At 29.9% G+C, this 15,263-nt stretch overlaps 2 long non-coding RNA genes across 2 annotated transcripts in view; one reads left to right on the top strand and one right to left on the bottom strand.

The window, feature by feature from the left end:
• The window catches only part of LOC118206069 (uncharacterized), a 96,057-nt gene extending 84,424 nt beyond the window's left edge, over nt 1-11,633 (bottom strand). The window contains exon 1 of the long non-coding RNA XR_004761122.2: nt 7,931-11,633. This is a non-coding gene — a long non-coding RNA (uncharacterized LOC118206069). The remainder of the gene's footprint in view (nt 1-7,930) is intronic.
• Nucleotides 1-15,263, top strand: part of LOC118206083 (uncharacterized) — a 155,086-nt gene that overhangs the window by 16,396 nt on the left and 123,427 nt on the right. The gene's annotated exons all lie outside the window — the stretch shown is intronic.

The raw sequence follows: 15,263 nt of genomic DNA, 5'->3' as shown, positions 1-15,263 counted from the left end.
ATCGTATTTCTTATGTCCCTGTTTTTTTAAGAGATTCCCATATTTCATTGTCATTTTTTACTTCCTTGTACGAAGTAAAAAGGAAGTATTGTAATCGCGAAAAGCTTCAGGCAGCATATTTCGACGAAAATATCCATTTTGACCGCTTTCGAATGCAATTTAACGATGTTTTTGCGTGATATCTGTACGTAAGGACAGAATAACAGGCTCTTTTCCTCCAAAAAAATTTAAAAACTGCTTTAAAATGAATTCTGAAGAGAATTTTTCTTGGCGTCTGTACAAACGTATGTACGTACGTACGTATCTCGCATAACTCAAAAACGAGTAGCCTCAGAACCTTAAAATTTTGTATATAGGACTACTATAACATGTAGATGTACACCTCGTATTTTGGTTTCAATCGGCAGCGTCAAACGTATATAAATGTATTTATAAATATATCCACTATGTTACCCGGCTCAGTGATCTCAGTGTTTTTACTCTTATATGTTTGTAAATTGTACATTTTTTTGCTTTAAAAATGATTGAATTATGTTGTTTTTATCTTCCGGTTAAGGTTTTTATGCCTTTAGTAAATCTGTATGCGATATTTTTAGAATTATCAACAATTTAAAAGTTGTTTAAGTGCCCTAATAATTTTTTTGATGGCGGCCATTGCTTGTTTACATTTGAAACAGCAGAGTAGTGAATTTGTTGCCAATCTAGAGAAACGTAGCTTCGCAACAACAAAGATAAACGCCTTCATTTATTATTGCGATTTAAATCATGCTTAATGCTTTTTGGAATTTTTTCAAGGAAATAAGTTTTTAAGATTTACTTAATTTTTAATAATTAGTAATTTAATTTTTAATAATTATAAATTTTGAATACAGGTATTTTGAGTTTTTATGTAATTTTGCCTTGCCGCGAAGTGAGAACTGAATTAATTGAATGAGAAATACTCAATCATCTGTGAAAAACTGTTGCTTCTTTTTTTTTCCCTTAATTTTTTTTATACATCCTTCTAGCTTTATTATTGTACTTGAATAGAACATGTAGCAACGATTAGATAATTCTTTAAATGATATAAATTTTGTGCATTCTGAGTTATAATATGACCCACTCAGGAGAGTGTTGTAAAACGCCCATGTTCAATCCACCACAACCCACGGTGGTGGGGATGTACATAATGTAAATATTTCGTATTTTTCTTATCTTATTTACTTACTTTTTTTTGTCTAGTTTGTGTTTAGTGTTTTGCACCAAGGACTTTGTGATTTTTATAAATCATCTTGACAAAGCGAACTGTGCACCGTTTTTGTATATAGACAAGTTTGGTGTTATTTTAAAATGTGTTTTTCGTGTTTCTTCAAAGGACTTTGATTTTGCAAAGCCATTGAGCAGTGTAATTTAAATATTTACGAACGTGGAAATTACTTACTGTCTGAAGTTCAGTTAGAATAATACCAGATAAATTCTATTGGATTCGAGCCATACGTGACCGCATAAGTGTTTACCTTCAAAAGAAAATTATCACGTCTCAGTGTTTAAGTTTTAACTTCTTTTTACCATTTAAAGATCTTAAAAGGGCATATATGAATTATTTTCAGTAATACTAAATTGTTAAAAGTTACAAGTATTTTAGATATCAGCTTTTTGCGTCTCATCATCATAACCGCTCTGCTTAAAGCAAGGATCAATCTGAATTTGACTTTAAGTCATGTGACTTTACGATGTACTTGTTTCTCCTGCGCTATGCACGCTCACGTAGCTGCTAACTGTGTGTAAGACGCTTTTTGCGTCTCATCATCATAACCGCTCTGCTTAAAGCAGGGATCAATCTGAATTTGACTTTAAGTCATGTGACTTTACGATGTACTTGTTTCTCTTGCTCTATGCACGCTCACGTAGCTGCTAACTGTGTGTAAGACTTCAGCCGCACCTACTCATGTATTTACGAAGGCAGTATTGCTTAAATGGACTAATTTCAGCATCTTTGTTTAAATGCTTGAACTTTCACAAAGGAATGATTTTCCTGATTTGCCACCTGTGTTTCTTAGTTTTTTCGTCCCCAGGACGCGGCACACAAGACAATGTGCCTTTGATTAAATTAAAAAAATAAAGTAACAGCCCAAGAGCCAAGATATCTACTGGTGATTACTCTTTGTAGTAGAGGCCAGGCTTTAAATTTGCGATCCAGATTATAATATGAACTAAATATAATACTGTTAAGTGAACCTAGCGCCAGAGTGCCGCTATGGTAAACAAATAGAGTGAATTTTAAAGAATACATTTATTCTATTGTGATTTATGGGCTGTCGGCGAAGTAGATTTAATTAAATCCAATAAGTTTAAACGAAATGCAAAAAAAAATGCGTATAATTTAATATTCCGTGCAAGGAAGTCATGTGGTGTACACATCAGATTTTTTTATATATGTAATACATTTTTATTGATTTTTTTTATAAAGTTGTTCTGCAGAGTAAATTTTTTTGTTTTTTGAATTTCTTTCATGTTATTTTTTATTTATTTCATGTTATTTCACTATTTGTAAGATACTGAAAAGTTTTGCATGATTTTTTTCTTTCAACGGAAAGTTGATTAATTTTTTATTAGTATAATTAATATTTGTATTAAGGGGTATAGCTTATTTCATTGTAATTTTTTCCTCTTGAAAATACAAGGCAAAATATCATTAATTATACTTTGCTTTTCAGAACTTTTTGTATTCTTTTATGTTATTTATTGCTCATTTCACTATCTTTAAGATATTCAAAAGTTTTGAGTGATTTTTTTAGGAAACAAAGTTTATAACCTCCTTTATACCATTTTAGTTCTTAAGTTTTTGCAAAGAGAAGTTGTTTAATTTATTTATTAGGATAATTAATATTTGTATTAAGGGATATTGATTATTTCTCTGTAATTTTGTTATACGTAATAACTTTTTTTATGAAGTTGTTCTGCAGAGTAAAATTCTACGCAGTTTTTAAATTTAAAGTTTGGTGTTCCCTTCAGCCATTTTTCCGGTACATTTAAAAGCCAGACGAAGGCTGGCAGCGTAGCTGCTAGGCATTATATAAAGAGCATCTCTGATAAACTTGCTTTAATACAGCAAACTGTAACTTAAAAATACAGTGACATTTATTACTATTAAAATCATTAACTGCGTGGAGGCTTCTCTGCATACTGTATCAAATTTGATACTATGTGGTAGTTTTTTTTTCCTTCCAAATATACAACTACAAATTCGCGTATTTTCTTCTCCTTGTGTGCATCGTGTTAATTTTGAAATATGTCACAAGGCATCTGAAACGCAAAACAATTACGTTTGTAAAATATTTTAGTTTTTTAAGGCAATTTTACACACCGTTTGTTTCCAAAGCCTATCTAATACCCTCGAAAATTAAAATTATTACAAAGTGCATCGTTGTTGAAATCATTACTAAGATGTATAATTAGATTTTAACAAAAAATTTCATGCATAGTTATAACTTTATTTTGATCACTCTGAAATTAGTCTTAGCAATATTACTTTCAAACACTTTGTACATTATTCTGATATTACACACGGAATTAGCTAAAAATGTGATTTAATAGCGATACCAAGAACCTAAAAATTTACACATTTAAGTTAAAATTCTATGTTTAAATATCACGTTGCAATGCCTTTAATTGCTAATTTTAAAAACACCCTACTGGAACAACGCAAAAATTTTTAGATAGCAGAGATTTACTAAGGATACTGAAGATATCTTCTCCTTTAACAAAATGTACATGAAAATAAATTAATACTGTTTTGAAATCTGACATTATTTTTGAACTGTTTTATTAAGACAGCTCACCAAATCATTTTAGCTATTTTGCGTTTTAGCAAAAGAAATTATTTTCTAAAATTGGCAAGTTCTTCAACTTTTGTAAAAGTATATATGTTGATGCCCTTATTATTATGTAGTGAAACTGTACTGATTTTCTTTAAATTATTCTTTTTATTTTAAATTCATTGATAAAAGTGTGCTACATAATTTTTATGCAGATATAAAAGGCTAAATTTTAAGCAAAGAGAGGTGTTTATAGGTCTATTTTACAATAATGATTAAATATAAATTAAAATGATCAGAGTTTATTTTACATATTACCTATTAAACTATAATACATACGTAACGAAAAAAGTTTTAAGTCCAAATTTCTTAAATATTTGACTGAGAAGAATTATTTCTCATGAAAAATCAAACTTTCCTTGATGTGGAGGTAATTATTCCTTTCTCTTAAAAAAAGGTGAAATTTTCTGTTTATAGGAACACATTTATTTATTTATTATTTAAAATATAATATTTTGTGAAGAGACACAATTAAAACTCAGTTAAAAATTTCTTTCGGATGTCGGTTTACAACAGGAAAAAGATTTAAAAGTTAATTATTATGTAAAAAGAGAAATACCATTTCTAATTTTCCCAATTTTCATTCTTCATTTATAACAGTTAATGTTTTGGAAAAGATTATTCATGATAATCAATGGAAAATTTAACACGATTTTTGCATTTAAAATTTACAGTAATATTGATAGAGAAACACAAGCAGTCGTTTTACTTACCGTCTTCTCATAAACAAATTCAAAAAGTACTCTTAGGCACAGTTGAAAATCTCCGCGAGAGAGAAGGGCACTTGCCTTGGCCAGGAGTAGATGAGGATGAAAAAGCGAAACCTAGAAATTAGGGTTCTCCAGCTTCCCTGCGTGCCCCTATGTAGCTCCAATGTCACGTTATGACGACGTCAGCCTTTTCTAAAGCACGACCTCAAGTGTAATTTTTTTAACTTTTTTTTCCCCATTATCATTTTCTTATTTTGATAAAGCGTGACGACTAAAGAAAAACTATTTTTGCTGTTCTACATTTTTCAATAATATTTCATTCTCCATCGTCGAGATAGTAAAACCTTTTACTATGGTCAAGTGGGTGAAACTCTTGAGGAAAAAAAAGAAAATGTGCTGAAGAAATGAAAAATTACCTTTCGTTTTGTATTTAATATTAGAACTTAGTATAATGTTTTTAAGGATAAATTGTTAGTTAGTAATTTATAAAGTTATAAATTTAAAGATAACATTTTAAAATTAAATTGTGAGATTTATCTACATAAGTAGCAGCATAGCAGCATAACTAGTAAGAAATTCATACACAAGCAAACCAATTTAACTTAACATAAAAGTATTTTTTCTTACAGGTACAATGCGACTATAAGAATGTACAAAGATCCAAGACTGCGTTATATTTCTTCATTGCTTAAATTGTCAAAAGCAAGAATGGAAATACTTCTGAAACTTTTTTATTACAATGAGAAATACATAAAATATAATTTTTCTTCTATATTAATGTAGTACTTATTATATGATAATATTTTAACTCTATTTGCCCAGGTATCTAAACAAACTGAAAATGAGACGAATAAGCCGTAACAAAACAGGAAAAAATTGCAATCTGGAAAACTTCAAGTAACAATCTAACACCTTAAAACATTTACCATTAAAGTTTGAAAACATTTTAAAAATTAGAAGCATAAAAATCGTAAGATTTAATTAATATTGCACTCTGATCTTTACGCTGATTTAAATTTAACTTCTGAAATAATTCTTCTGAAAAAGCTAAGTAGTTACGGTAGGTCTATTACTTCAAGAATTTGTCCCCAAAAATAAAAATAGAATATAAAACCCCCATTCATAAGTTAATGCGCGCTTACATAATAAAAAGATATGATTATTTCAGATGTAGTTATGCATTATAACGGTGAATTACATGCCCTAAAGATTTGCAATAAATATTTCCCCCTAGTAGCAATACTAAACAGGTCACCAGACCCTCGGGGTGAAAATAAAAATCATCTTCGCAGAGTTTTCTAAAAGTTGTTTAAAAAAATGAAAAAGACGAAACACAAAAATTTCGCTATTATCAGTAACAAAATGAGAGATGTCAAATAATAACACAAAAATTTGAAAATTAATGTAAAGTTGAATTAAATTATAATTGTTTGGAAATAGAAAATGTAATATAGAAAAGCTGTAATCCATAGCCGAAGCTAAAACTAAAGAATTGAAAATTATGATCTCTTTTGTCTGTTTTCAGCCCTTGCCTTTAGAATAGAACATTTCACACTCTCAATTTTGTGTCTTCTTTAAAAATTTACCTCCATGAAAAAACGTTTATCTAATTTTAATTGTTATATATTTAGCCTTTTTATTTTAATAGTGCATATAGTAAAAGGTAGTAATGTACCTTTGTTTTATCATAAAATTGTACTCTTAAAATATGTAACACATCACATATGAAATATTAAATTATATTATTTGCTTATATGGTGATTTACTTAATATTGGTAAAATATAAATAATATATACCTTCAGATGTATAACTGATATTATATCAAACAATCACAGTTGAGAATTTTTAAAGAAAATAAAACAAAAACTGACTTTTATATTTTTTTCTTCGCTATCTTTCTAGTACAAATACAGGAATATTTTACCTATTGTCTGCGCTTCATTAATCTATAAACTCCTATCATCACAATTAAGTTATGCATTATAAGTTATACATTTAAGTTGTGAAAACATTAAAATGCGCTGTTTTTTACATCTTTCATAAAATTAATGAATTTTCATTCGGAGAAAAGGAATGTTTAGTTCTTTGTTAATAGCCACTTTACATATTTTATAAGCAATTAACAGTATTATCATCAACATAATCATTAGAAAAAATTAGTAAGTTTTACATAGTAAAAACATTGTACAAACATTCATGTCTTGTTGATAGTGACTTAGTAAAAGTTAATTAATTTGCACTTTGTTATACTGATAATTGATTCAGACCTTTTCTTCTATCATATCAAACCTTTTTGTAATATGAAATTACTTTTTTTTTTCGTATTTAGCGTTATTGTGGCTTTTCTTCATTCGCTTACTCAATATCCTGGGACAAAAAAGAATTTTACGAACAGGTTCGAAATTGGAATAAAGGGTCTATAAGAAATACTATCATTTAATAAGCGAAAAGTGAAATTTTATTAACCAGTGCTACAAAAATAAGCACGAAGTCTGAATACGTGCCCCCATAAAAGTAGTAAAAATTAGTTATAATTGTCTTGTTGTTTAGTTTCATTAATATGAACAGCTGAAATGAACTCAACTATATATTTTAAATCGGTATCTATCATGTTGGAATAAATTTGCAAAATTCTGATAACTTGATTTATACTAAATGCGACCTAGAAAAGCACACATTTATTATTGACACATCACCCGATTTTTAATTATATACCAACAAATACGGTTAGCATAATTTGATAATTAATTTCTCAGAAACACTTTCACATCAAGTTTTCAAGCACAGGAATTTTTGACATTATATTTTTGTTTTCTATAAGTTGTTTCATCGTAAATAACCTGCATATTTATTAATAACTTGCATATTAATTAAAAATAAGTTACCGGTTATTAACATATTTAATGAGATTTTCTTGTACCCTCTTATTAAACTAATTAAAATTAAACTTAATAAATGAAATTTTTATTTAACTTTCAAAGCTAATCAACATGTTAATAATCTGATATTATTATCTATAATCTATCACTTATTTAAATAAAAAATTTGCATTTCTGAGCAGTTTACAGTCCACAAGAATTATGAAAAATAACTATTGAATTGTTTGACTATGTTACAAATTATATTGCAGTAGGAATTGTAATTTTTTATTTCTAGGAGAATGCCCCGAAGTTTAATTAATCCCCCAAACATTTTGAAATTTTTATATTTTCCGAAGATACGTTTAACAATAAAATAATTCTTTTCTAAACTACTCATTCTTTAAAAAGAATAATTTCAAAATGTTTCGACAAATTGAAACGTAAACGAGAAGGTTATTAAAAATAAATAATTTCATGCTTATCAATAAATTATGAACTTACCGATTGCAAAATTTGTGTTTTGTCTTTCGAAAATATCTTGATAAAATGCTTTAAAAGAGTTCAAAATAAACACAGTTTATGACATTCTTGATTATTATGAGTTATATTAAACCGTTTATATCTATTCTAATTATTTTTCCAGCTTCTTTGTACATTCAAAACCTGTTTACTATTCTTCAGGTTACAAAGTCTTGATCATTTTAAGGGCATTGAATTTCCTGCCACTGTCAGAGATATCTCTACAGCAACAAGTACAGTGAGTAAAAGTTCATACGTACATGGTGAGATTTAAAGCTATGTACTAAAAGAAACAGCAATGAAATTTATACAAAGAGATTTAAAATGTCAACGATGAGAAGTTTGCTGTAACATCATATCTAACATCTATTAATATTTACACTATACAAAATTCATCGCAGCTTTCTCTGAATTTATATTTTAAAGTAAATTTAAAAATTTTGAACTTGCTTAGAAATTCTAAAACAATTTTGCCTTTGCTTAGTTACTCAGACCTTATTTTTTTATCATTTCAAAGATTAAAATCTAATATCACTTGATGGTTAACTTAATATTGCCAATGTGACTAGGTAGAACAAACTAAAAATGTTAAATTTGGAAATTATCCATTTTCTGTATGTTTCATCTCTTAATTCACAATAAGTCATATTTCCAATATCCGAATTGTTAGCTATACTATTTTAATCCCATTTAGCTTCCTGTCGTTTTTATTTATAACTAATTTTGTTTCGGGATATTAATATTCAATGTGCAAGATCATAATTTTTGTCCTTACAATTCTGTTTCTAAAACAAAAGTTTCTTGATGCATATCTAAAAATTTTACACTGATCCCTTCAAAACCGCTTAATGTTTTTTTGAGGTAACTAAAGCTGGAATAAACTTTTCTTGCGGATCAAAATATTTAGGAGTTTTTTTTTTTTTTTTTTTTTTTTTTTTTTTTTTTTTTCAGTTTAAAAACCATAGTATTCTGTTTCTCACCACAGACCTTGCATTCATAGGTATCATTCAGGAATAATTGCAATGCAGCTAAAAATCAATGAAGTACATTGTGAATTTTTCCCATCTCAAACAAGGCAAACCTTTTTTAAACTATTTCTAATCTTTTACCAATAACATAATTTAGACTAGTTCTCACACAAAATAAAGCTACAAATTCGCAATAAAAATTTATATTAATATTCTGCATACTTTTATCCAAATTATCTGTTGTTAGTTGCTAACATCATAACTCCTTTCTAAACAAAAGTGAAATGTTTCAGACAACATATTCAATCATCCCCACATTCTACTATTTACTAAAAATGCTAGATTTGCATTCATATCTGTTTTTTAGCCAGGGTCTGATTTCATCAAAGTGCCTCTAAATTATTTCGTGGAAGATATGCTCAGTTCTAATCAGCGCTTCATGTCTTTCCATCTTACTGAAACGATTTTAAGCAATCAATTATTCCCTGCTTTTTCAGGTTGTGTAATCTCTATTTCATCAGCAGAGATTTTTATCATTACCCTCACAAACATCCGTGTTTTTCTTTTTTATTTTGAAGGAATGCAAAATCCTATAACGATATACCTGAAGCACTGCAATTTAACAATACATTTGTTTGTAATTATGAATTCGTTTGAGATATTATGCTTCAGCTCGCATTTCAATCTAATGAATGCAAAATCTATGCTGTCATCACACTACGAAATTTCTAAATGCTTCTGCTGCCTAACCAGTAAAAGATGAAGCTTGCATAAATACTATGTATTATTATTTTGAGTATGTTATCTTTTTTTCTCAAAATAAAAGAATTTGATTGAACATTCTGTAGTCGATGCATCGATGCAGAGTTCCATCAATCTGGAAACTTCTTTCTCTATTCATAACTGCGAAGAAATAGATACAATGCTTTTAGAAAAATTAATTATGATGTAATGCATCACCGTTTTCGGTGATGTATTACATCATAATTAATAATCCATTAATAATCCAAGCCTTTCTGTTGTTTGGGTTTAATTACCTTGTAAAGTTTAACAGAGGTAGAAGTCCTCATGCTGAATGGGTTTAAATCTAAGTAATCCTGAGTAGGTTATTGACTGGTGTAATTCAGTTTAGCCCTTTTTGCAGAAATGAAGAATTTTAGTGCCATTCTTATTTATTTAAATAAAGTGCATCTGAAATTATTATTATCTTCAAGTATTTTGGGATTTTCTTGCATTTGATTCGGTTAAAGCTCAGCAAGTGCGACTTGATGAGCCTCGTTGATTTACAGTACTTTGTTTTCCTATTGAGTGCTTCAAAGTTCATTTGTAAATCTATTTCATAATTTGAATCATCTTGTTTTTCTAAAAGAATATATTGATTGCTTTTTGCTTATACATCGATTCTTGTACATAATTTTATATCCTTCATTTTAAAATAATCCTATTCATTCACTATGAGCAGCTATTACAATCCAAAGGAATTTAAATGTTTCAATATCAGACGTTCAGATTCAATGAAGAATTTTGAGTATCTCTGTTAATTCCAAAATGCTTAAATTTTTAGCATTTTCCTGTAATTTTGCTTTGCTTATTGGATGATCTTTTCATAGATTGCACTTAATAAACTGCGAAATTCTTTTGTCTTGTTTGTTTTCTTTTACATTTTTGGTATTCTATTTGATGAAATCCATATCGATGATTCATATTGATGATTACATATGCATTTTCGTAACTGCTAATTTAATTCTATCTTTAAATGAAATTTGAAATTTTGTAGCTGTCTTCAGGGTACATCTTTTTTGTAAACGATTTCAGTCAGTTTTGTTCTTCAGTAATTATTTCGTAATTCATGTCCAAATGTTGCATCAAAATATTAATATGCTTCACTTGCGTAGCCTTTAAGCAGTAGGCTCACTTGGACATTTGGCGAATTTCAATTTAGTGCTGGCATCAATTTTTAATAATGGTGCACTTTCCTCTTTTTCTTAATAATTTCCTTGTTATTAAATTTAGACATATCTCAGCAGTTTCTTCGGCTAAACGTAAATTTAAAAGAGTGCTCTTGTTGATCCATTTCAATGATCTGCTAATTTGGCATTAAAGAATTTAGCTAATGTAAAAAAAATTACTTAATCTTCTCTTAATCCAAATAAATAAAGAAATCTGTTTGTAACCCAAATGAATTAAATTGACAATCGCATATTTGATCTTCGAATTCATGGATCTGGTTCCTTTTAAGTAACCATTTCGAACGTTACGCGCTGCAATTTAAATTAGAGGACTACATTCCTGGAGACCAGACTGTTCTTCGACGTTTGCATTCTACTAAAATAACCGTTTATTCGTCTTTCCCTTTTCACCGCTTAAACGAAGTGCCTAATCCACACTCATAGATAAAGCCTATTTGCAACTCCTGGGAACATGCCTCAGCAACGGGTTCGCGAATTTAAATCTGTACAATAGATCCTTTTACAAATTTCCTCGTCTTCGTCTCGGAGTCAACAGTGCCAAAGGCTCTTCAGAAATTCACTAAGCACATAAGCTTCCCTGGCTTCGAAGAAGGAATAAAAAACGGTGAGAAAAGGAGAATCCAAGGATTCCTCACCAAAAGGAAGCTTTTCGTGGAAAGAGGAGAGAGAACGCCTGCCTCTTAGAATCCCACACGGGAAGCTGAAGAGCAAAATCCCAGCAGCATCACTTAGCAGCTCTCCCGTGTACTTTAGATGGTCCTCTCTGATTGGATCTGTGTGTGTAATTACTGCTATCGATTTTGTCACGTGGCAAGCCTTGAGTCTTTTGTTCTTCGCTCATTACATTATAATTCTTTTTCCCCCTTCTCAACTACGTCATCAACTCTCCCATCCCCACACCCCAGACCTCCATCCCTATTTCTCGAATCTACCGCAATTAAAGAAGTGACACGTTGGGATCAAGGGATGGTGGTGGTATGGCACGGGAGAGGGGGGATAAGTATTTCTCACTCTGGCATGTGCATAAAAAAATGCCCGGATGACCTATTTCCTGAGCATCGACAGTCGCGATTACCATGGTAACAACGTTTGTTTTAATGAGACTCTCCCGATTGTTACCATGGAAACCAGAGGATGGGAGGATGGAGTTAATTGAAATAAATTATAATTTTTAATGAGTTACGCCTGTAATTTGGATGTTCCTAAGCATAAATAATTAGTACATTATCTTTTGTTCTGATCACATTGTATCGAGTTAATGAGATAATTTACTCTCAAGGTCATGTGCAATAAGGTTAAGGATGAAGTGCCATAATGCGCGCAATATTTCATTTAATTCCCACGCTCAGCGCTTCACATTTGTCTACTTGTTTTCAAAGGGAAGAGAGATCAATCTCTACGCTGTTGCTATCGTCAGCTATGTTGCAGTTAGAAATAGGAAAGACAATAACGTGGGAAATGTTTTTGCTTTTATGCTGATAATCAGAAGCAGATTAATTTAAATAAAGTGCATACTATTTTATATAACAGAGGGTATTTATTCATTCGAATTAAATAAACCCATGTGTGAAATATATTCGAAAATATTAAAGTCTTTGGATATATAGTTTATAACTACATAATTTAAGTTTACATCTGAGGCTATAAAGTATTTGCTAATAAAACATAATACATAAATTTTATAAAAAAAATGTTCTGTTGTCAATCTGTACTTGAATAAAGATAAACCTCGTGAAGCAAAAATAGCATCCTGTTGATAAAGCAAAGAGTCTGAAAATAATAATATAAATTTTTCCCTTTTGTATTTTATCACAACGTATTAGTTTACTTAAACTTTTTTCAAGCACTTCTTTTCAACCTAATTCAGTTTCAATATATATTTACTAATATATTTAATGAAATTATACTGAGTAAATATTCTTTTTCTACTCGCTTATATTTTTGGCCTGTTTAGTATAAATTTAAGCATAATCACTATTTACTATACATATATATGCTATATATGTATGTAGTGAAACTCTCTTGGCAACCACTTTCTGTATACAACCATCTTCCACAGAAAACCAAAATCATTTGGAACCGTAAAGTATCGTTCCAGAAAGAATTCATTGTACATATAATCATGCGCTGTACATTTATATGCTGGGTTCTCGGTACTCACAGTTTCAGACGATTTTGGTCATCTGTAATTGTGGTCATCTTAGAAAGGTGACGTTAAATTAACGATGTTTATTTAAATCTCATAAATACTGATGATTGACTCACTTTTAAAAGCGATCGTATTAGGAAGATGATATTAATCAACGAACATATAAGGTATTTTCTCCCTCCTTTCTGCGTGCCTTCGCGGTGTAATGGTAGCAAACTCGGCATATCCGACAGGTCGAAGTTCGAATCCCGGTGAGCGCGCTGCTCATTTTTTACGTCTCAAGCATCGAAATAACATCATGACTCTACACTGGCGCCCGAACTAAAAGGTGGTGGACGATGATTCTTCACCACCAGGATTTGGTGACTGGGTCCCCTAATCCCCAGTCGTCCTTTAAAAGGAGAGGTAAGATATTTTCTCCTTCATTTCTGCATGCCTTCGTGGTGTAACGGTAGCACCCTCAGCATATTCGAGACATCCAGACTCGTGTCCCGGCGAGGGTTTTGCTCATTTCCACGTCTCCAGCATCAAAATAACCTAATGACTCTTCAAACATAGTAGTTTTTAAACTAATAATAAGTCATTCACCAATAAATTATCATGATCGTTATGATGTTTAGAGTGTTAGATGGGTTGAAATTTTAAGAAATCTTTGTATCTCTAAGAAAGTAAATCATACTGATTACGAGCGAAAGTTCGAAATATTTGCCTGAGGCCATAGTTAAATTTAACATGCCATTAATGATGATAACAAATGAAACCATATGCAAAAAGACAAATATTAACAAAGGCATTGGTAATAAATGAGTAAAACGTGTACTACTAAAAATTTCGAAAGGTCAGCAGTGTGTTTTACTTCATAGATGAATGCGAAAAATGAGACGCTCGAGTTCGATTCTTTGTGTTAGATTCTTTCTGTTTCATTTTTGCCCTCACAGTAGAAAAGAAGAGGTACGTTTGACCTTCGAAAATATTGTACTGCGTATACTGCTTACATTGCGTCAATTCCTGTAGCTAAGGTTTTCACTTGTTTCGTATGAAAAACCTAAATACATAATAGTTATTCATAAAGTTGCTTAGGAAAATAAATAGTAATGTTGTTTAACCTTTATATAATGCTGTATATGAATGTTCTGTTCAGTTAAACATTTATTATTTTTAAATACCTAAAAAAACTCATTTTACAGATTTTGTCATGCCATTATAATAGATAAATTTAGAAAAGCTTAGAAATTATCAATTTCATTGTATTTAAAAGATTGATAAATCATCCAATATTTGTATTTAAATTTGAATAAAAATTCTTTCTTTTTATAGCACCATAATTTACATTCACATCACAATCGATATATTAACAAAATATTGAGATACTTTCATTAAGGAAAGTTCTCAAAAGTAAGGAAAAGTTCTAATACAAAGCTTTGAAATCTATTTCTTTTAATAAGAATTCGATGATTGTACATTTATGTAAACATTAATAACAGTTATTGCTACTAATTAACTAACTGATTATTACACAGATGAAGTTCTGGAGACATTAGGTAATTTTTGGGAGCGAGAGAGATGAAAAATTAGCAAACGCCTTCGCCGGGAATCGAACCACGGGCCTCTGGATACCGGCCTAGCGTGCAGAACCACTACATCACGAAGGCAAGCTAAGAAGGTGGACTAAATACCTTATAAAGTGAACTGTTGTACCTTACTCAATTGGGAAAAATCTGAAATTTCTTTGCGTATGCTGAGACTATTGAATAAATTAATCGTAAATTTAATGAAATTATTGATATTTCGCTTTATAATATTTAAAACTAATAACACCCAAATGTATACTTTTGACAGTCTAAAATGTATTTGTAATCCAATATAAGCAGTACGCTTTTATTTGTAGCTATACATACATTAAATACTATTTTAATTCATTTTGGTTTCATAAACTATTTCCTGTAACTTCTACATTAAATAGTAAACAAAAAATTATACGATTTGTGCACTTATACGATTTGTGAGACAAGATTAGCAAACTATCCATTTGTCAAAACTGATGTAGTGGCATTTAATCAACCCAAATAAACCGGTGAATAATAATAGTTAAAGACCAGGATTTAATCAAAAAGTTAGATAAGTTGTAAACAATTTTTCTGTAGCTGAGCTAGCTTATCATACCATAAGAAAGAAAAAAGTGATTTTAAGTAATGTAATATTGAATAAAAATTCTAGAAATAATTTGA

The sequence above is a fragment of the Stegodyphus dumicola genome, chromosome 8 (genome assembly GCF_044657685.1).
Source record: "Stegodyphus dumicola isolate Sdum_Otavi_A_Nest chromosome 8, ASM4465768v1".
NCBI lineage: Eukaryota > Metazoa > Arthropoda > Arachnida > Araneae > Eresidae > Stegodyphus > Stegodyphus dumicola.
The sequence above is the reverse complement of the archived record's forward strand: the minus strand, read 5'-3'. Positions and strand labels throughout refer to the sequence as shown.